A 22,278-nucleotide genomic window follows, 5' to 3' on the forward strand; every position below is an offset into this window, starting at 1 on the left:
TAGGCTAATCTTCACTATCCAAAAGGGCCGCTATGGTGTGCTTTGATAATCTTTCTACAAAGCTGGTGGATTTTATCCCCTGCGTTCTGGAGCTCCTGGATGCTGAAGTCCCAGCTTTCTTTATGTGGAGCACCAAGAAAAGGCAACCACTTACCTGTCAAGTTAGCCTTACACCCAGGTAGAAAGCAGTCACAGAAAGATCGCTTCAGTGATGCTAATTTGCATGCCTACCTGGAAGTCAAATGATTTGTTGCCGCTTCAATGTTTTGGACTTCTCTAATGGTGAGTGTGTATTTAAGATAAATGAGAAGCAAGTGACAAGTGTCCTACATTTTTTTAAGAGAGCCAAACAAAAGAAATGGAGGCATCGTAATGAGAGTGGCAGTGGGCCATAGTGGTTCAGGGGTATAGCTCCCAAGTCAGACTGGCTGCCTTTGAAGCCCACCGCCGCCACGTACTTGTTAGAAGATGGTAGCTAAGTTATGTGCCCTCTTAGTGCATCTGTTTCTTCATCCCTGGAGAGGGTATAATAGAATATGATTCATGGGATCGTTCAAAGGACTAATTGGGGGTGCATATAAAAAACACTTAGGATAGTGTCGTTCCCATGCTGGGGGCACAATAAATGTTAGCCATGGTTAATATTTCTAAAATTCCAGACTTGAAGCTTCCGGGCACATTAAGTGCGGGTTGTATCACAGTGCAGGTGGGAACCACGAAGCTACCAATATTTAAGCAGGGGTGAGTGGGTATCGGATGAGTCCGTGCAGATAGACTGTTCCATCCCCAAGCGAGACATACGCTATGGACGTCGACCTGGCCTGAACATTTAGATAGTCTGAGGCACTCAGAGGTGCTCAGAGGATATAACAGGCACAGGTAGATGCTGATACCAGGGGCACCCCTGTAGGGTACCTCGCATCAGTAAGCATCATGGGAGATAGTACAGGGGCAGCAGTTGCTGAACCCTGATTCCACTTTGTCTAGAACTCAGATGATGGCTCCAAACCCCGGTTGTATTCACCCTTCCAGTCTAAGTACTTTACATGTAGTGCTTTCCTTTGATTTGATTCCACATACAGATCCTGCATGGGTGCCTCCCAGCAGCATCACCCTCTCCCCTCCCCAGCTTAAACCAATTAGAGCCCACTCTGCAACTGGAGTTGGAGTTGATCCCACAGAAATGGAAAGTTGGGGTACCGTTTCACCAAGAAAATTGAAAGGATGAGGTGACAAACAACAGGTGCCTCCACATATGTGCTGAGACAGATTGACTCTCCACTTAGCACTGGCTCCGAAACGAGCAGACCTAACTTGGCAGGTGAGTCTGTCCACAGCCCAGTGCAGAACCTGGGACAGGCAAAATAAGTGGAAAGGAAAGAGATGTTGGAAAGAACTAATATTCATGGGGTGTCTATTCTGTGCCGAGTCTTTACATTTGTGGTCTAATTTAAGCCTCATCACACCAGAAAGCAGAATTGGGAGGTTTAAAGGGGTCAAAGATGAGGATAAAGAGAAATCTGGAGCACGGCGAGGTAATACAGCCAGAGCTTTGGGTGACCCCAGGGCAGACTGGGGAAACAGGCCGCTGAGAGGGGAAAATGAGTACTGAAGGGCAGGGGGTATGCAGGCAGGTTGAAAAGGGAACTGTTGGGGTTCCAAAGATGAAATTCTCTGCTTGACCTGGATGTGAAGTGAATAATCACTTTGTTGTTTGGAAAGCAGTACAGCCAGCCATCCATACCACAATCCTGATCTTGCAACCCACGTATCTTCTGTATCAACAAGGAAGATCCTGTTAAAGACGTAAATGTGAATTCTGTGTGCCATGTGTATGTTTGTACCACATTTAATTTCATTAGCTGTAATACCACGTGGCTGTGCTTATTTAACTGCTTAGACCAGATGCTAGTGCCTTCTGAAGAAAAGTGGTTACACGGTGTAATTGAACATGTCCTGTTGACAGAGTTACCACAACCCATTTCCCAATCAAATACAGGTGATTCAATAAAATGAAAGCAGAGTCTACCCCTCTGCCACCATTGCTGAGTCAAAACCTAGGGGAGAAAAGGTAAGGCAAAGTGGGGACATAGCACGGTTACGCTGTGTGCCATGGGGAGACAGGAATCAAGGCAGGCCTTCTGCCCCACACTGAATGAAAGCGTTGCTACTTGCTGGTACCTGCATTTGGCTGGTGACCAAGGGGAGAGGCCTTGGCGGCCAAGGTTATGACCAGTCTGAGAATGGTGATGAGGGTGGGCGTTGAGCAGTTTGAAAACCAGCCACAACGTTTTGAAAAAGGACATCAAGTATTGGCCTCTGAATGGAATCCAGTGTAGCCCAGACAGTGGTGTTGACTCTGGGCAGAGGAGGGTGTGGGGTTTTATGAATGTTTTCAGTCAGCACTATAAAAATATGCTGGCCAGATCAGTATAGGAGAACAAACATCTAACATAGCCGTCACTGAAAATAGTTCTGTCTTTATTGGGAAAAAAGGAAGGGCCTCCCTGATCCTGCTTATGGAACCAGGAAGTTTGCGTTTTAGTAAAAGACAGAAGAAGGTCACACTCCGGCACTGGAACTGGTCAGCAGGACCACTAGAGATGGTCATAATGCTGATGGTCTCTGGAGATGGTAAGAAGTGAGAAGGTCTCATTGAAAAGCTGGAAAATGGCGCCTTGCCGTGAGAAGGGACTGAAATGACCCAGTTGCCTTGTATGTTATTGTTCCATAGTTTTCTTCCTGTTGTGTTGAGTGAAAACTTGCATTCATTCTCTCCTCTGTCCTTGCTTGTAGAGAAGTTGATGATTTTAGAGTCGAAAGGACCCTAAGACCCACCCAAGCCCTGTTTAGCCTCTCATTTTACCCATGAGGACAAGGAGACCCAAAGAGGAAAACACACAGCGTGGGAGAGATGCGTCCAGGGCCACTGTCTCTTCTCCCACTGCAGGATTTGACCCTCATCTAGTGCTCAGAGGCTGACAGAGCAGGTGGTGAGGAGAGGGAGATAGGGGCACGATATGTGATAGTCTCCCCACCCCCCCCCCCACTGCTACTCACCCAGAACAGCTTCACCTGTATCTATTTTGTATACTGGCTTCCTATATGAGAACTTACTTAAAATGCTTTTCCCTTGGGCAAAAGTACACAGTCTGAGCCCCCACTACCCTTAACCACAGGACTTCTGAGAAAGGGTGGTGGCCGTGTCTTGGGCTTTCTCCTCCTCTCCCTTGCCGGTGTGTCTGAGATACGGGCCTCGCTCTATTCGCTGTTCTCCTGACTCAAGTGACAAAGGCAAAGCTGAACCACCACGTCTTCTTACAGAGAGTTATTCAGAAAGTAGAGGAGAAAATATTTTAGAGCGGTTGAATGCTTAGTGTAGAACTTGGTCACCATGCCCCAAGCCTAATTAGATTCTAAACAATTAGATTTAGGGGGCAGAGCCCTGGACATTAGTCCCAGCTCTGCAAGGGAGTTGCTGTTTGACCTTGCACAGTGCACGTAGACCAGTTCCTGGAACCATCAGACCCACCTGAGAAAGGACACAAGATGGCAAAGCCTTGTCAGGCTGCTGAAGGAGTGCATCCTGTCAGGGGGAGGAAGGCGTCCCACCTCTGAGCTCATTAGCCCCAGCCGTCTGCCTGCATCTACCCTCGCCCTGGGCCTCAGCTCTAGAGCATCTCCATTGACTAAAAACTCTAACTGCTCGTTTTGCACACATTTTGTGTTTGATTCATTGAGTGACCAAGTCTTCAGCTTCTCTCTCTGCTTTCTGCCCTGTGGGTGGGGGCCAGCCTCAAGGTCAGCACAGCAGGCTGAGCCTGGAGAGGCAATCACAGCCCCAGAATGGACTCCTTTATGCCTGAAGGGGCCCTTTCTAGGAGGCTCCCCAGGGACTGCTGATCTGTCCTCCCAAGGCTTCATGATTGCCTCTCCACCCATCTCCAAAGGGATCTGATTGCTGCTCTGCTCTCCCCTGGGCCTTTTTCTGTGCTTTTTACTCACGTCCAGCCTGTGTCCTGAAGGCCTGATTGGCCCTCTCTGCTTCTCCCAGGGCACCAGGATTGTTCCGCAACTCCCCTTCAGCTGCCTTAGCCACCTAATCTCTGCCCCACCAGCGTTTGGTTTTTCCTTACTCTGTGAGTGCCCCTTTACACACATACGTGCATGCACATATGTGTACAGAGCGCCACCATGGAAACTCCTCTGGATCTTTCTGTCAGCACTTGCTTAATGTAATTCCATTCTCCGACACCTAACTTCCGAGTTAGCTCTGACTCACACAGGCCGTAGACAGCTATGGTTGGCCGTGTTCCTTTCTTGATTTTACCTTGAACTGGCTAGAAGAGGCTAGAGACCCAGGTCTCTGCTTCATGCAGCATCTCTTATTTACTTGAACGTAGGGCCTCTGGTCACTTCTAAGAGATCAGATCCGTTTTACCCCAGATGGTGTTTTCTGAACCAAGTTGGATACCCTGGGCATAAATCTGAACCCTTGGCATAAAGTAAACAAGTGTTCTCACTCAGGTGGCAGCAGTGAAGACACATTAAGTCCTCAGGTCACATTAGCATGCTTGTTGAGGCCTTTAAACAATCTGATCATCAAAGTGCGTGGTAATAACTATAAAACCATAATCTCAGGTGGCAGTGAGCATGAAATGCACGGCTCCATGCTTAGTTTTTAGGATAATAGGGACATTCATGGGTTTCCAAACGGAGGCCTTTGTGTTTGTAGCCCCTCCTCTGAGGGGCTCCCCAGCCTCTGAAAGGCTCCCCTCTGTGTCTCCTCTCTGTGTCTCCCCAGCCTCTGAAAGGTCTACTTTGCTCAATATGTCTAGAGAGCACTGGCTTCTAGAATAACATCAGGAGCTGCTCTACCTGTTGGCCTTCTGCATGCAGTTTGGGGAGCTGGTTGTGGTCAAAGGGGAAATGGAGAACATTCTTCAGGTTCGGCATTGTAAAGGTTGGTTCTCCCAAAGAAAATTGCTTTGGGAATAGTACTTCTAACATGGAGGGAGGGTCTGGGTTTTTAGGGGATGGCAGAAGGTAACTTGTGACATTTTCTCAGAATTTTTTTTGCAATCTTGATTTTTCATTTGAGAGTTTTCTTTCTGAGTTAAATGCACAGCTAGTTCAGCACCCTGAAATTCATGCATTTGGATATTCTGGGCATTCCCCTATGTCCTTCAAAATCCAGTGAAGATGTTAGACTGAGCCATCTTCCTATGAGAATCTCCTTTATTCACCATCCCCTCCTTAATTTCTGTTTTGTAGTATTTTGTCTTCTGACCTGCATTTGGCATATAACGTTTATCATATAATTTTCATTTTATTTCTACTCCCATTCACGTAGACATATGTAGGATAACTGTGATGATATCTTTTCCGCCTAAAGTAGCCTTAGTGGAGGCATGAGTGGCTCCTTTTAGGCCCTTCTAAATAGTGAGAAGTGTACCCTAACCACCACAATCAGCTCATGGACCCCTGCTCCCAGCTGCTGAACTCCCCTGGCCTCATATTTGTGTCTCAGTACCATGATGATGGAGAGAAGCTCCATTTTAGGATACAAATTCCAATGAAATTTTGATAGAGATTGCTTTGAATCTGTAGATCACTTTGGGTAGTGTTGACATCATAACAATATGAAGTCTTCCAATCGATGAACAAGGGTGTCTTTCCCTTTATTTAGGTCTTTAATTTCTTTTAGCAATGTTTGTTTTGTAGTTTTCAGTGTACAAGTCTGTCACCTCTTTGACTAAATAGGTATTTTATCCTCTTGGATGCTACTGTAAATGGGATGGTTTTCTGAATTTCCTTTTTGAATCATGCATTACTGGTATATAGAAACACAACCAATTTTTATGTGTTGGTCTTGTACCATGCAACTTGGCTGAGTTCATTTTATTAGCTTTGAGATTTTCTGCATATAGAATCATTTCATCTGTGAATAGAGATAGGTGCCTTTCTTTTTTTTTTTTTTTTCCTTCCCTAATTGCTCTGGTTAGAACTTCTGGTACAATGTTTTGTAACTTCCTATCTATTGATAGTTTTCCAAGTGTTTTTATCATGATAAGGTATTGGATTTTGTCAAATCCTTTTGCACATCATTTGAGCTGTGGTGGGTAGAATCTTAAAGAGTAGGATTGATATAAATAACAAGAAATGTAGAGTCTGGAGAAGTTAAGTAGCTGAAGTACGGCGCTAGGAATATGACTCACGTCTGCAGACATGACTGCATAATCTAAATAAAGTCACTGGAAGAGAATATTGCAGAGAAGAAGGCTAGTAACGTGCCTGGGAAGGGCAGATTCTGAGTGCACTGGGAGGACCTTGAATGCCAGAATGCCTTATAGGTCAACATTCTGGAGCTCCCGGGGTTTCTGAGCCCAGTCAGACTAGGAATTATGATCTCAGCTCATCTTCTCTACTTTTGTATCTCTCCTTCTACTGTTGACTCTCACATCCATCTAACAATCTTCCCTTCTTAATTTTGTTAGTAAAGTGTCATGTGGAACAAAGGAAATACTAAATTTCTTTAATACCATGTGATGATGAATCCTATGATTTTTTTTTTTAATTTAAGCATAAAAACAAAATTAAGAAGTGAGCCAACTCTTTCTGGTGGTTCATTTCTAGTTATGTACAGAGACAGACCTGGTAACAAGCCAACAGCTTTTGTCAGGGCTGTGAATTAGACAGGGGGGTGGGGGGAGGAATGACTGCACATTCTTAGCTCCCGGGCCAGGGTTCCTGTGATTTCTGCCAGCCCTCTTCCAGACAGCAGCATGGTTCCTCAGCTGTCCTTCTAGCCAGGGAGACAGATGGAACCTCAGGGGCTTCCTGTTTAGGCATCTCAGAATTCAGAGTTGTTATGATGTGTGGGCTTTGAAAATGCCACACTTCAGGGAAGCTGAGTTTTTGCATTCATGCGTTCTTATATTGAGCATGTGTTCTTTTCCATCTCATGGCAATGACTTCCGTTGTATGTGCCTCCGAGCCCTTTCCTGAAGTCTCAACAGAGAATGGGTCCTGCTCTGCTGGAAGCCAGACTCCTTAGGTGTCCTCAGGGTTTGCCTTAGTGCACATGCTCTCCTGCCCAGTTCTGAGGCCAGCCCCATTCCCCTCCTCACACCATTGTAGTTAGTCCTAGGATTCTGCTCCCTCCAAGTAGTGGGCCCTGACCTAAGGACCAGCCCATGTGTGTCAGTGGCCAAGGCATATCAGGGAGGTGGCAGTTTAGCTCTTTACCCAGGAGCCTCTGTCCTTTCCAGAGACCTTCCAGCATACTGTTAACCTACGTGCAGGGACAGAAAAGCCCAGAAACACGTGGTACAAATGTTAATGGCTTTTTCATTAGGATACTTCTTCACGCACTTCCAGCTGTTGGTGGCAGGAGGTGATGGTGAGGCATCTCTTGGATAAGAAGGATGTAGAGATCAATGGAGATCAGAAATGAAAAGATAAAAATGATTTAGTCATCAGAAAGCTATTTGACTGCTAAGCTTTAGCCAACAGCAGCTATGTCTGCGTGGAAAAAATGCAGACACACATCCATGGTTGCAGGTCAGTATTTCCCTGTCACCATCATCACGTCATATTAGCAGAGATGCCAAGTGCATGACACAGGACTGGGCCCTGTATGCAGTTGCACAAAAATGCTTCCCTACTTAAGTTGTATAGACGTGTAACCGAGACTGGACCGTTACCACAATTCTGGAGCAGCACCAAGCTTCGGAAGTAAATGAGTAAGCCTAACTTTTAAGTAAGCTTCAAACAAAAAAGTCTAAATTTTGGAAGCAAATAGTGCTCTCTTTCATATTTCAAAAAAAGGGGGGTATCTTTCTGTTTCTACAGAGACGCACAGCTCTTATGCTGTAACATCGAATATAGATTTTATTTTTCTTCTTTTAAGAAAAGTTCGTTTGTTAACAATTCAGAAAGCCATACGGGTTAGTTATTTTTTTTTTAATTGGGCAATTTTTACAAAGTTTCTAAACTAAAAAGCAAAAACCTCCATCCCCATGCTCCCCAGACATGCTTCTACTCCCGCAGGGTAACTGCTGTTAAGATTTCTCTGTAGCCTTCTCATCCCTTTGTTTAAGCACAGATGCATGGATGTGTGCTAAGTGATTGTTTCAAAGTTATATTGACAAATGCATATGTTTCTGCCTACACGTAAGGTGGTGGTTGTTTAAGTCGGTTCCCTTAGCTTCTAGAATACAAAAGCTGACAGCCTTGCCCCTTAATACTGCTTATTGCCACAGTGGTTAAGCCTACTGCTTACTACTTTTGGCTTTAATTTTTAGATGACTTACTTTTATTGGTTTTCCTGCCCCCACCAATTACCCATCATGCCTCCACATTCAGAATCCATTTCTTTTATTTGGGGTGAAAATAATTCCTTCTCCTGAGTGCAGAGACCAAGACTGCCTCCCTGTTTTTTGGAGGGATGCTTGCCTCTGAGGCTGTAACTCTTCATTGAATTCGCTTCATGACCACATCTTGGTTTTTGTTTTTGCTTTTCCAGTTGGTAGGTGTGGCATGACCCATCAAGATGCTCTTTGCTCAGTAAAACAGAAGCATACTCTCCTCCACAGCTTTTCCCATAGAAGCTTACTTATCTGCCCCAGTGTCTTTGGTCTTGGCCTTGCTTTGTTTTGAAATTTGTGATTTGCTCTTGGATATAGCAAACCCCTTTCACTGACTGTGGTGTTGGCCACTGATTCAGAAATCCAGTCCTGAAGACTTAAAAAACTCAGCAGACTTGCCCAAGGTGGGCCCCTGCTCTTGCTGAAGTCTCTCTTCCTCTCCAGGAACTGAATTTTTCATGCAGTAATTAAAATTTGTAGGTCAAGCCTCCCATGGCACCGTTTGCTGCTAATATGGGAAAGCAGTGATCAGATTCGCTTATGCTGCTCTTCACTGAGCTGAGACTTAACGGATGAAGGGTGACATTTTCCCCCATTTTGTAAATTAATGCCATTGATCTGCCTAACAAGAACAAAGTTAGGCTTCAAAATACCAAATGATAAAGAGATTAAGACTTTAAATGGCTTTCCAAAAGGCAACCTCTATTGTAAGGCTCCAAGCTGACTATTGAACTTTCAATTAGAATTTCTAATAGGCTATTGACTTAAATGGATAAAATGTTGCAAGTGATAGCTTTCAAGATGACAAAGATTGCTTCTTACATTCTGGAATATTACTTTATGTAGCCTCTACTGTTCTGGAAGGTGAATAATAATAATATACTGGCCTCCCTCTGTAGAGTATCTGTGCTGTGGTTTTCCCAAAGATGAATAAATGCATTTTTTGAAGTAAATGCATTTAAAAAAATTTTTTTAATGTTTTATTTATTTTTGAGAGCAAGAGAGAGACAGAGTGTGAGTGGGAGGGGCAGAGAGAGGGAGACACAGAATCCGATGCAGGCTCCAGGCTCTGAGCTGTCAGCCCAGAGCCCGACGCGGGGCTCAAACCCACGAACTGTGAGATCATGACCTGAGCCGAAGTTGGACATTTAACTGACGAGCCACCCAGGCACCCCGAAATAAATGCACTTTTGAAATACTTTTCTCTTTTCGTGTTTGCTAAACATGGACTCCATGAAACATTTCATGGCCAGGAAGTCCCTTCGGTCTTTGATGGTATGACAACATTGTTCTTTTATGAAAAGCAGCCGGCGAGATAGGTGTTTCTCTGTGTGCACATGCACCGGGCCGTGCACGCTTGTGTACACGTTCGTAAGCGGTGCCGCAGCACGTGTGTTGTCCGTCACTGCTGTCTGCCTCAGTTTCCTGTTCTTAGAAGTTGTGATTCTACTCCCTGGTGGTTCCCAGGGTAGTGTACCTCAGTCTAGCCCTTGTTATGAAACACTAGCGCTAATACATTTTTAAATACTAATTTTTCACAGACCAGCTACCTCTTCTGGGATAAAGGGTTAATATTATGCTTATGTTACAGTGCATTAAAAACTCTAATTAAAACAGCATTACATTCCCATCTGCCAATCTCCAGTAATCTTCTTTAATTGCAGTAATTAAACTATATTTACATGTTCAGAATACTTGTAATTTAGCAAATTGCACTCTCTGCTCTACATTTAATCAAACAACCAGTTCCAGTATATTTAGTGTGGAAAGAAGTAATTTCAATGTTTTGATTACTATAGCAGATTTGACAGAGTAAGTGCCCCTCTAGTAGAGGGCTTGAAAGGGAAGGCAAACATGAAATATAGTCATGGTTTTGATTGTCATGTGAATGCCTAATTACATGTTGGAGGATTAACTATTAAAGGGTATCATGGTTGCACTTGATGTTTAGACACAGCCGATATTACAGATAGCACAGACTGTCTTTTAGGGAAATTTGACAAAGGGAACAAAGTTTTCTCCCAGCGACGGGAGATGGTTGGAAAAGTTAGTGAAAATGTTGCCTGGATCGTGTAATTGCTGTTGTGTCTCCTACCTGTGGTCCCCAAGTCTGTCATGCAAGATGCTCATTATAGTCATCCGAGTTAAGAGTCCAGATGAAATTCGGTGAAGAGCAACACAGGGAAATGTTTACGAGGACACCAGTTCACGAGTGAGTCCCTCTGCGTTTCTGTCTCTCATATCCCGTCATGTCTGTCCAGGTTGGCCCTGGAGAAGACATTCAGCTTCCCGGAAAGGCCCCACCTGTTTGCCAGACCATCCCATCTAACCCATCTCCTCGCCCTCATCTTTGTTCCTCAGTTCCCTCATTTGAAAACCAGAAATAGTAACATTATAAATATTGATTGTATTCTAAGGAATAACTTCTTAATCACGTTCAAAGTAGTTCGTTAAATATTGCTTGTTACTGCTACTATTTAGCTACCCTGGTGTAATAGTTCCTGTTGCTCTGTCTGTATAAATCTGACTAGGAAGTTGGGTATTGCCATCAAATTCTCTGTTTTCCAAAACGACATGTCGACTTATTCAGCACGTGAAGTCATCTTTTCTCTTCCAGTAGCTTGTTCTGATTATGTGATGTTAACAGTACTTCCTGGGATTTGTCTGGGTCCTCATTTCTGGGCCGTCCCTTGTATTAGTAAGGATTATAGATTAATGAAAACGAGAAGACGGTCTAATGTTTGGGTTGCATACTGATGTTGAACCTTCCTTCTTGACCAGCGAAAAGAGCGAGCTACTGAATTGTTACAAATGATGCCTGCGAGTGAAGATCTGAGGTTTTCCTCTTGCTCAGCTACTGGCTTGCTACAATGTTGCATACAATGTTTCACTTCTTTAGGCCTCAGATTGGTAGAGATGGGATAGAGATGGGGCGAGGACATTTTGTTGTGGTTGTTCTTTTTTGGTTCATGAAGGAGCCAAGATGAAAATGAAAGTCAAGATGAAAAATGAAAGGGAAAAGTGAGGCTTAACACCCGTTGTGGGAAGAGCCATTCAGTTCCAACTCAGCCCCACTTCTGTGTTACATTAATGCGAATTTAACTTCTGACAAAAGTCTTGATGTCTTTTTTTCTTCCTACTGCTGACTTACAAAGAGATTCTGATTAATTGTTGATGGCCGCCTTTAAAAATAATACTGGGCGTAACTAAGCCTTATGGTGAAATCCAAAGCAAAATACTGCTGATAAGTACCTAAGTCAGTTTGAGGATGCTAGGGACACTCTGAAAGGAAAAGAGAAGTACTCTGAAGTCGAAGTACAGGGCATGCCAGGACCTTTGAAATCCTGGTTCTATCACTTAGCCGTGTAATCTCAAGCAATACCTAATCTCCCTGGTATCTCATCTGTAAAATGGGGATAATAATCCATGCACTGGCACTGTGCTATTAGTTTGTCTCTCCTTTTACCTCTAACGTTTGTTCACATGTGGGGACACACGCATGCACACACACCGCTATTGTAACCTGAGAGCCTTTGGAATAATGCATGATTTGAACATAAATACCAGAGTAAAAAAAAATTTTAAAGAATACTGCATAACTATCAGGAGAAATATGCACAAGGGGTGGAGTGTACCTAAAACTGAAATCTCTAGATTTTTCTCAAACCTTATTGTTAGCATTCGTGTGAGTGCTTTGCTCTGACAAGTCCTTTCTGACACTGTTAATAAAAGACAGGGTGGAAGGATCTGAATCCCAATACTTACTCCACACTCTCTACTTAGAGGTGCTAATGAACAGCCAAATAACCCCCCAAATGGCCCTTAATCCAAACCCCGTCAAGTCAAGTTATGAGTCCTTAAGGACAGACAATATGAAACCTACCTACCTGGAAGCTGGAATCCTTGCTTTCCAGAGGTTGTTCGGGAAGGGCGAGTTTAATTCTCATTCTTGATCCTCATTGGAAATTGAGGAATTCGTGCCAGCATCCTGTCAGCATCATGTCTTTGAACATGTGAATCTTTGTCTTCTTGAAAACTTCCTACCTTGACATAGGGAATGGGGACCCTAGATGCAGAGAGAATCTCTAGCATTTAATTCCAAAAACAGAAGTTCTGACATTTACATTTCTGCTTATTTCACACATCATCTTGCAGCATATAGGATCTGGGCTTCTGCCAAGAGGACTGTAAACTTTTTTGGAAAAGTGCTTTTTTGGGAAGGGTGTTGAGCTGCGGAGGCATTTCTTTAGTGGACGTAATATGTGAATTGTGTGAAACCCAGAGCTCTCCTCCGAACTTATTCTTCTAAGAAAACTTTGCTACAGCCCTTGTCCTAACACTATGGCTGAATTCGTATTTTCCGATGTTGACTTGTACTGTCTACTGTTTACTATAATGAGTTTATTGTACAGTGAGGGACTCTGATTTATTAGCTCTTCATTATTCTCATTCCGTCAGCTTCCTGATAAATGCTATAACCTTTGGCAGGGACGTGAGTCTCAATCAGGTGATATCATTGCTTTTTAATGAACTCTTCTTCTCAGAGTAACAACATTACATGTGAAATTCCTTATTCTGCATTATTAACGGACCCCGTAATAAAAGGCTCAAAGGCACTAAGAAGGTTGTGCTGAGAAATGGGGCAGAATTCATTACCAGCTCGCTATTACACTGCTAGTTAACGGTCTTTGATGTCTATCATATTCACCCTTCCGAAATAGGAAGAAATCCTGGGTGGAACCCCAGTGAGCTGTAGCAGTGCAGGCATTTTGTAAATGTTGCCTCGGTTATTTAATGCCTAGCCCGACTGCTGGAATTTAACACAGTGACAACTTTCTCAGATGGAGCATGAAAAAAAAAGTGATATTTTACAACCTGAAAAGTTAAGCACTGAGATAGTTAGGGCCCAGCTCTCATTAGCTGAATGGTAGATTTTTCTAATTAGTTCTTTCTAGTGCAATTAGCAGGAAAGAGTCTAATCACCTCATGTGAAACCAATCTGATGCTTGGAAAAGAATGCCCTTGGCTTCTCTTTCAGATTGGATCTTAGGATTTTTGGTTCACCTCTTACAGAATGGAGTCTGTTAGTGTTTATTTAAAACATGAGCACAAATCTGTGGAAGGGGCAAGCAGTGGACAACTCACTGACTCAGGGTGCGGGTCCGGCTGGAGAAGGTGCTTAGAAATACTCCCTAGTTGGCAGTTACCAGGGCGTCACTTCAACCAAACAGTGTTTCCTTGATGCCTTTCATTTGAGATCGGAGACAAGGGCCTGGCATAGCTAGAGGTGAGCATGGCTGCGTATCCTGGGGGATGCGACAGGCTGCCGGATTTCCCAGCCCCTGCAGCCCTCCGGCTCCCCATCAGTGTGTGCCAGTCTGTGCGCTCAGTGCTCCGTCTGTCCTTCCTCCCCTGCCTTGGTGTCCTTCTTAGGCACCACGTTCATTTATAAACTGTTCCCAAATTTCTAGTGGCCATCCGTTGCTTTGGATCTCTTAAGTGAGCCAATTCGGGGTATCTCAGCTGATAATGTTCATTTTTAACCAGAAGCGACACTCTAACGGCAGCATCTGGTCCCATAGCGTACAAACTATGTCCCCTTTTAGGGAAGACGCTTGCAAGAAGATGGGTGAGAATATGCTTGATGCGTGCATATTTATTATGAACTAAGGGTAAGAATGGGCATCGTTGCTCTCTGGGCTGCGGAGGCTAATCTGTGCCATCACTGCCCCGTAGAACTTGTATGGCGACAGAAGTGTTCTATACCTGCACGGTCCAGTACACGAGTACTGGATGGTGGCTGCTGAGCCCTTGAAGTGTGAGGCCAAAGAAATTTTAATTTTATTTAATTTTAATTAGTTTCACTTCAGATAGGTCCACGTGGCTAATGGCTACCATATTGGACAGGGCGGTCAAGACCTTTCCTACCTCCTAACCACCCTACCCCCACTGACACACAGCTGCATCCTTAACAACAGAAGATGTGCTGCCCTCTGCTCCCTCTTGCTACCCATTCTCCCCAGCCTAGCCCTCAAACCAGCCAGACTTTTCTCGGTGTTGTTAGGAGTTCAACACGAGACATTTTTCTAGGCTTGTGTTCTCTGTGTATCATTCTGTATTGTACCAAGTCAGTGGTTTGTTCTAAAGTTGGGAAAGACTGTAGTTTTTAAAATAGCCAAAATACTGGTTTGTTTCTAAGAGGAGAGTGGGAGGAATCAAGCCAAGTTAAGCTCATTTATGGAGCCTTGCAAATTGCAAAGACAGGACCGTACCGAGCACCTCTCCAAACAGTATATGCAAATGGCTTTTGTAGACTCCCGGTGATGTTCTAATTATAGTTAATTAAAGCAAACAGAAATGGAATATTTAATCATCTTTATCAATGATGTTTAACAAACATGTTAACTTTGCTCGTGGCAGCCAGGCCGCGCTGTCGTGGATCTCTTCAGTTCACGCTGACGAGGCAAAGTTAGCAGCCTGGACAGACCTGTGCTATGAACCGTCTCGTTCTTTCTCCCACGATTGGAAGTCTCCTCTTGTTGCTTTGGACCCTGGAATTGATCCTAGTTAGAGGATAAAAGGAGGAACACTAAGGGTACGTGTTGACTAGAACGCGCCTTCACGTATCCAACAAACATTTGTCGAACGCCAGCCGTGTGCTAGGAACTGTGTTAGTCCCTGGGGATGCCTAGATGGGAAGACACTGTGTGTCCCCACTGGATTGGAATGTCAGGCAGCTGCCACATGCAGTTAGAGACAGGGCCCTGTGGTCGGTGTTGTAATAGAAATAGACACGAGGTGTTTGGTGGAGTCCAGAGGGGGAAAAGCAAAGTGGTGGTTTTAGGGGAGGCTTGTATGATGGAAACATGGAAGGGACGTTTTATATACATTCCTTTATTTATACGCATGTAAGAGACACTCTTCAGGATTGGGGCAGGAATGAAGAGAAGGCAGGTCTTCCCTGAAGGGGAGTGTGATACAGTACAGGTCTGATGTGTGAAGTGACAACGTGTGTCTGGGGAACCACTGAGGCAGGGCCTGCTGCTCTCTGGTGTGGAATTGTGAGCACGCTGACAGTTGCCTCTGGAAAGGTAGCCCATCACGCGATCCTGGGGCGTCTATGGTGTGGGTGTTGTGGAGCATCAGAGACACTTGCTAAGTCTTAGGAACAGGGCCAGGCGTGGGATGAGGCAAGAGAATTACCTAAGGTACAAAATATAAAGAGAGGGGCATGCCTCTGTGGGGGCAGGCAAGTTCCTGGTTGGTGTTTACACAGTCCTGAGAATGAGGCCCTCTTAAATTTTGTGCCCTGGGTACCTCACTTGCCTTACCCTAATCCAGGCCCTGAAATGTGACTCTGGTTTTTCTGCAGAGTGTAGGCTCACAAGGGAAGTGGGTGAGAATCTAAACCTAGGCAATGTTGGTAGGCAGGGCAGAGCAGAAATTAATGAGGCACATCTATAAGGTAAAGGCAAGAAAACCTAGTGACAAAAAGAAAATACGAAGCATGAGAGAGAGGAACCTAACTGTCCTGTCACTGAATTCTGGGGATTTTCCTATCGCCCGACCCTGGGTTTTTTCTTAATCTCTCAGTTCCTGCCCGGTCATAGGGTCACACCCAGTTCAAGTCCATCCCTCACCGATCTGCTAAGTCTGGTGCACTCGACCGTATTTTGAGAGAAGGCCATGCAAGCTGGAGCTTTTTAAAAAGTGTCTGACCTCAGATAGATCTGCTGTACTGGATGGTGTTAACACATTCAGAGAATTGCAGTCTTCCTGGCTCTCTAAATTCAGTGACCTTATTTTAAAAGATGATCAACATGGCTTAGAACCTTTTGAGGATTAGGAGACATTTTAGCAAGTTTATCAAGAATAAGCAAAGATGACATTTGGCTAGCAGTTACCCACACCCCCCCCAATAAAAAACCCCACAACATTTGTTTTTGAATGAAGCTTTTCCATTTGACAAGTTTAGAATTACCAGTGCTGCTCGAATCTCCCTCTGTTCTCTGAACTCTGCGCTGTTTTCAGGAGGGACTCTTGTCTTCGAAGGCGTCCGAGAATAAAGTTAAGTGGGAAAACATGGGAGAGGAGACGCCTTGGCTCCTCGGGCCGCCTGTGTCCTCCCCAGCACACGCTGTTCCTCGCCTCAGAGAAGTAGACAGGTGGCCGTTTGCAAAGCGGGGTCTCGTGTGCCTTTGACTCGGAGAGGTTTGGAAGCAAAGCCCTCTGTACTAGAAGCCTCTCACTGTTCGGTGAAGTCTTCTGGCCTTGCCCGTCCCGTCCCCGCAGCCCGGAAGACTCCGTGGAGAGCGTGTGGTGTTCTGCCGAGGCTCGTTCTAGTAGAACCCTCACGCATCCAGCAGTTACTGGCATTGGCATCACATCGTCTCAGGGTTGGAGGAGTATCTGCAGGTCACCTGTTCCGACGTCCATCTGGAAAGCGTCCCGCACACCCTCTCTCCAGGTGGCCGCCTGCCGTCACCTCCTGTGACGAGGGCTCACCGCCTCCTCAGTCGGCACCTGCCAGCCCTCGGTGGTGCTCATCGTGGGGCCTCCACGCTGTCCCTGGTCTTCTCTTCCGTGGCAGTTTCTTTGGCGGCACGTCATGCCTTCCAGCTGTTGTGGACGGCCGCCTAAAATCAGCTTCTCCAGGGAAACTCCCCGTTCAGCTCCCGATAGAGCCCTGCGCCACGCGCCCTTCCTCCGTTGGGGCTCAGTGACATTTCCCCAGCTCCCTTGAGCCATTGTCCCTTCCAAAACCTCTCACTAGGAAAGGTAGACTCCACGTTTTGCTAAGAATTATGAAATAACGTGAGTGGGTAGAGGTAAGGGGCTTGGTGTCTCTGAGAAGAGACAGAAGACCACACGCCTGCCCCCCGTCCACGTGACTGCGTCAAGCTGTCACCTTCTGTGTAGCCAGGAAGTGTACGCCATCCCAATGCGTGTTTTCCTTCCTGGGCTGTCGCCTGGCTCTGCGCGTAACTGATGGTTGGGAGACCCGTCCCTTCTCCTTCCGGCCACGGAGAGTACTGGTAATTCTTGACTCCATTTTGCCCTGCGCCTCGGTTCACAGAGCCGCTTCTGCCTGGACGGCTTCCCTGTGCCCCGGCAGTCACGTCGGACTCATCGAGGGGCCGCTGTCCCAGGACAGCTGAGCCTCCCTGGTGCCTCCCTCCCTCCCCCTGCTCATCTAGGTTTGAGCTGTGCCTTCACGAAGTCCTCTCTCGTACCTGTGTGTATCTCTGTCCCAGTCCATACAGCGTTGTGAAATTACCAGCCTGTCAGCAAGTCAGTTCTCGGCTGTCTGAGTAGTCACATATTATAAACCAGCTTGTCCGGGGAAGGGAGACGAAAGTCCTTGGACACTTTTGGAGACGGGCTCACACTCACTTACCTGGCCGCCTGTGCTGCAGTCACACTGATGGTGAGGATTCAACCGCCTCTTCCGCACGTGAGCAGGACCGACCCTGTGTTTTAGCATAAGGAAACTGAGTCCCCAGAAGCTAAAGGTAGCTTTGTAAGACCCCTCGCAGCTAGTTCTTGGCAAAACAAGATCATACATTCGGATCTGCCCGGTTGCTTCCCCTTTAAATGAAATTGCCGAAAAGAATATCTGCTACGTGGCCCCGGAAGTACCTTTTAATCTCCTCGTACTAAACGCTTCGTGTGGTGTCTGCTGGCCCAGGACCCCGCCAGTCTCTCGAACTCGGCGCGCACCAGGCAGTTGCCACCCGGGAGTTCCAGCTCCGGGACGGTGGGCCGACGGGGTTTCGTCCTGCGACTTTGGCAGACTCTTTTCTGGGTTCCGAGTGTGTGTCCTACACCCATCATCCGGGGCCACAGAAGTTGGGAGGCACAGCAAAACTGGTTCTTAATTAAGAACTTCTTTAGGACAAAAGCGGTTCGGTTACTAAGGGTCAAGAAGTAGTCTCAGCATTTTATAGTCGGTCAGTTCTTGTAAACGTGTGTGAGGCAGGTGCCGCCACTACCGTTCTCCATCTTCCAAGTGAACGGTCGGAGGCTTGAAGCGCTAAACAACTTGCCAGAGCAGATCCCAGGCCATCTGACTCCAGCCGCTGCTGTGGCTCCAGTGCCAGGGCGGTGACGTGGGGGGACCCGTAGCAGCCTGTGGGCTTCGTGATCGTGCGGCTTGGTCCACAGCAAGACAGACCACAGTCAGCACTTGAAAAACAGAATTTTCATGAGTGATTAAAGGAAAAGCCAGGATTTAGAGATGGAGGGTCGATTGTTAAAGTATAAATGGTATTTGGAACGTCTTACTGGATTTGATTAAAATGGAACTCCAAAACCATCACAGAGATGATTATTTACCAGTGGTACTTGAAGGACTTTTTTTTGTGGCTTGAGTCATTGGCACTTCAATGCTTAAAATCTCTGTGCTCAAAACCAGAATGCAATTGATCTTTAGAAAATCAGAGGTTAGTGCCTTCTTTGGCAAGCTGCTTCTGAGCTCTGTTACACTGTAACATTATCACCCTTTGAAGACAGATCTTGTTTTATGGGTTTTTTTCCCCTCCCGTGGTGCCTAGTATCTTGCCTTATACATAATAGATACTTTGAGACATTTGACAGACAAATTATTTTATATGGCTTTAGGGGCTCTGAATTCAAGGAAGACTTGGCTTCTGAATGAAGTATATTAGCAAAGATTGCTTAAGCGCAAAAATCTCATTTTTTCTTGTAACCATCTGGATGTCAAGGCCCAGGTCCTAGTCCAAGTGTCCTACTTTGCCTCTATAGAGCTAGTATTTTCTGGAAGAGAAACCAAATATGAACCACTAGCAAGCATTGGGACAGAGGCTGCAAGTCCTCTCTCTGTTGGCCACTAGCAAAAGTTGGACAAGGACAGAAGGGAACTAGTGTGGCTAGATCAGCATTTGTGCTTGAAAGAAGGCAAACTAGGGATTGAAGCTCATGGTCAGTGCTGGATGCTACAGAATCAAGACAATAGGGGAAGTGAAGGGGGAGACCCGGAATTGATGGGCCACATACACGCAAGCTGGATGGGATTAACTAGTAAGCAAGTTTCATGGGTCTTGAAGAGACCATTTAGTTGTTGTTGTTGTTGTTGTTGTTTTAATGTTTATTTTTTATTTTACTTTATTTTTTAATATAGTTTATTGACAAATTGGTTTCCATACAACACCCAGGGCTCATGCCAACAAGTGCCCTCCTCATTGCCCATCACCCACTTTCCCCTCTCCCCACCCCCATCAACCCTCAGTTTGTTCTCAGTATCCAAGGGTCTCTTACGATTTGCCTCCCTCCCTCTCTGTAACATTTTTTTTCCCCTTCCCGTCCCCCCGGTCTTCTGTTAAGTTTCTCAAGATCCACCTATGAGTGAAAACATATGGTATCGGTCTTTCTCTGACAGATTTACTTCATTTAGCATAATACCTTCCAGTTCCATCCACATTGCTGCAAATGGCCAGATTTCATTCTTTCTCATTGCCAAGTAGTATTCCATTGTGTATATAAACCACATCTTCTTTATCCATTTGTCAGTCGATGGACGTTTAGGCTCTTTCCATAATTTGGCTATTGTTGAAAGTGCTGCTGTAAACACATGTGCCCCTATGCATCAGCACTCCTGCATCCCTTGGATAAATTCCTAGCAGTAATGTTTATTTTTGAGAGAGGGAAATAGAGGATACAAAGCTGTGCCGTGCTGACAGCAGGGAGCCCGATGTGGGATTCAAACTCACAAACCGTGAGATCATGATGCGAACCGAAGTGGGACGCTCAACCGACTGAGCCACCCAGGCTCTCCAAGACCATTTTGTTTTAAATAATGGTTTGTTGAGTGTTTCCTATATGTGAGGCATGATGCTAAGCATGTTACAAATATTTAATCCTCATAATTGTAACATAAACAATACTCGTACTCCCACCTTAGAGATGATAAAACTGAGGAGCAAGGATTTTAAGGAACTTACCCCAAACGTCAAGATCCCAGTCATCAGTCTAGACAGCCCGCCTGTAGAGATGATGCTTCTGACCCTTGGACTGTGCCGTTTGTCTTGGTTGTCAGGAGGCTCTGAGAACCCCTCCCTCTGACAGTGTCAGCCCAGGACCTACCTTGACCACATGACCTGACAACATCCATCAGTCCGGTGACTTTTTAACCTGAATCTTTGGCTGCCTGTATGCATTGCTCTTTTCCTAGAGTATAAACCCCCTGAGTGCACGGAGTCTGTCTCCTTCATCTGTGCTTTTCAGTTTTTGTTCAAAGGAGGCCTCTAGGTTGGTTGGTTGGTTGGTTTTTCTAGGTAGCCCTCAATTTGAGTTACTCTTTTTATGGTTTCTTTAATGTTTATTTATTTTTGGGAGATAGAAGGGGGGGGGGGTAGGCAGGCAAAGAGAGAGGGAGACACAGAATCCAAAGAAGGCTCCAGGCTCCAGGCTCCGAACCTATCAGCACAGAGCCCGACACGGGACTCGAACCCACAAAGCACAGGATCATGACCTGGCCGGGAGTCAGACTCTCAACCGACTGAGCCACCCAGGTGCCCCTCAATTTGAGTTATTCTATCAGCCACCGGGATCTTCTCTGGTGTTTCTTGGTCCAAGGATTGAGTCAACAGCAACACGAGGTAGCAGAGATCCCAACAGTGTTCATCAAACATATACTGAGTGCCTCCTGTATTCCAGGCCTGAGCAAACAGAAGTACCCAGGACAGACAATACCTTCTTAGAACTTACGCTACAGTAAAGAAGCACGTGCAGTGAGCACAAGCGTGGGGTGTACTGTTTAGAAAAACAACAGCAGCAGCAAAGGCCAAGAGGCTGTGATGGAGAACGATGGAGATGCAGGGCAGGGGGGACCTACTTTAGAGCGGGTTGGCTCGGAGATTCCTCCTGGAGGATGTGATGTTCCAAGCTGACACCTGAAGAGACTTAGGGGTGAGAATGGGAAGACCAGAGGGCAGCACCTTTTAGGCAAAGGAAACCGCACGTGCAGAGGCTGATGTTGGAGGGGAATTTATTTCATCTGTTCAGTGGTGGAATGCAAAGAAAGTCGTTGTGATTCGACGGTCACTTTGTACACATTCCCGCCACCCTTGTGTCTCCCTGTGTGCAGCCTATTCCCTTCTGTTAGTGGCCCCAAATCCGCTTCCCAGAGCAACAGCCGTTGTTCAGGGAGTTTGGCGGCTTCACCTAGCAGACAGGGCGAGGAGCGTAAGTTAACATAGTCCGTTAAGCAGCCAACTGAGTCAGGCCTTGATGGTGTCCTGCTCAGCAATGGAAATCTGTCACATTCCTCATGATGGTTACATCTCTCTTCTGTCCGACCCAAAGTGTGAAAAAATGGAAATTAATAAAAAGGGGAATGATTTTCTTTAGATCATCAGAAATTGTCTTCTTCTGAGATTTTCTGAATATTGTAGTGATGTCTCTTATCCCCAGGGGTGGTGGTTTCACCCCAAGAGATTGCTTCAGACACCAGCTGTGAGAGGTATACTGCCTGCCTCCTGCAGGAGGGTGACTGAGCACTTTGGGGTTCAGGGTGCATCCGGGGGAGCGGAACAGATGCCAGAGTAGTCTCCCTGTGGATAATGTCTCACCTGATGCAGTCTGTCTCCTCTCTTATGTTTCAGTTGAGATTCCTCTTAAGCTCCCATTTCCCCACCATTCATAAAGGGTCTGTAAATTATTTAAGGGAAGGAAACACAGCCTTTATCCCTTTGGATTTTTCTCCTCGAGCATATGAATCTTCTCTCTGAGCATACACACATGGCCCAGACTCACTGTCAGGGGAGATGTAATGCCAGCATCTGGTGTTAATATCTATTGTTGACATTTTGGGAATGAGAACATGAGCTATTAGGGAAGATGTTTGCTTGTACCTAATTAATGTCCCGTTGTATCCCCTCTTGTTGTCAGC

General features: G+C 45.7%; 1 protein-coding gene across 4 annotated transcripts in view; it reads left to right on the forward strand.

Annotated features, from left to right (window-relative positions):
* The window catches only part of AUTS2 (activator of transcription and developmental regulator AUTS2), a 1,119,628-nt gene that overhangs the window by 690,820 nt on the left and 406,530 nt on the right, over positions 1 to 22,278 (forward strand). The gene's annotated exons all lie outside the window — the stretch shown is intronic.

This window comes from Panthera onca, chromosome E3, assembly GCF_046562875.1.
Source record: "Panthera onca isolate mPanOnc1 chromosome E3, mPanOnc1 haplotype 2, whole genome shotgun sequence".
Classification (NCBI taxonomy): Eukaryota; Metazoa; Chordata; class Mammalia; order Carnivora; family Felidae; genus Panthera; species Panthera onca.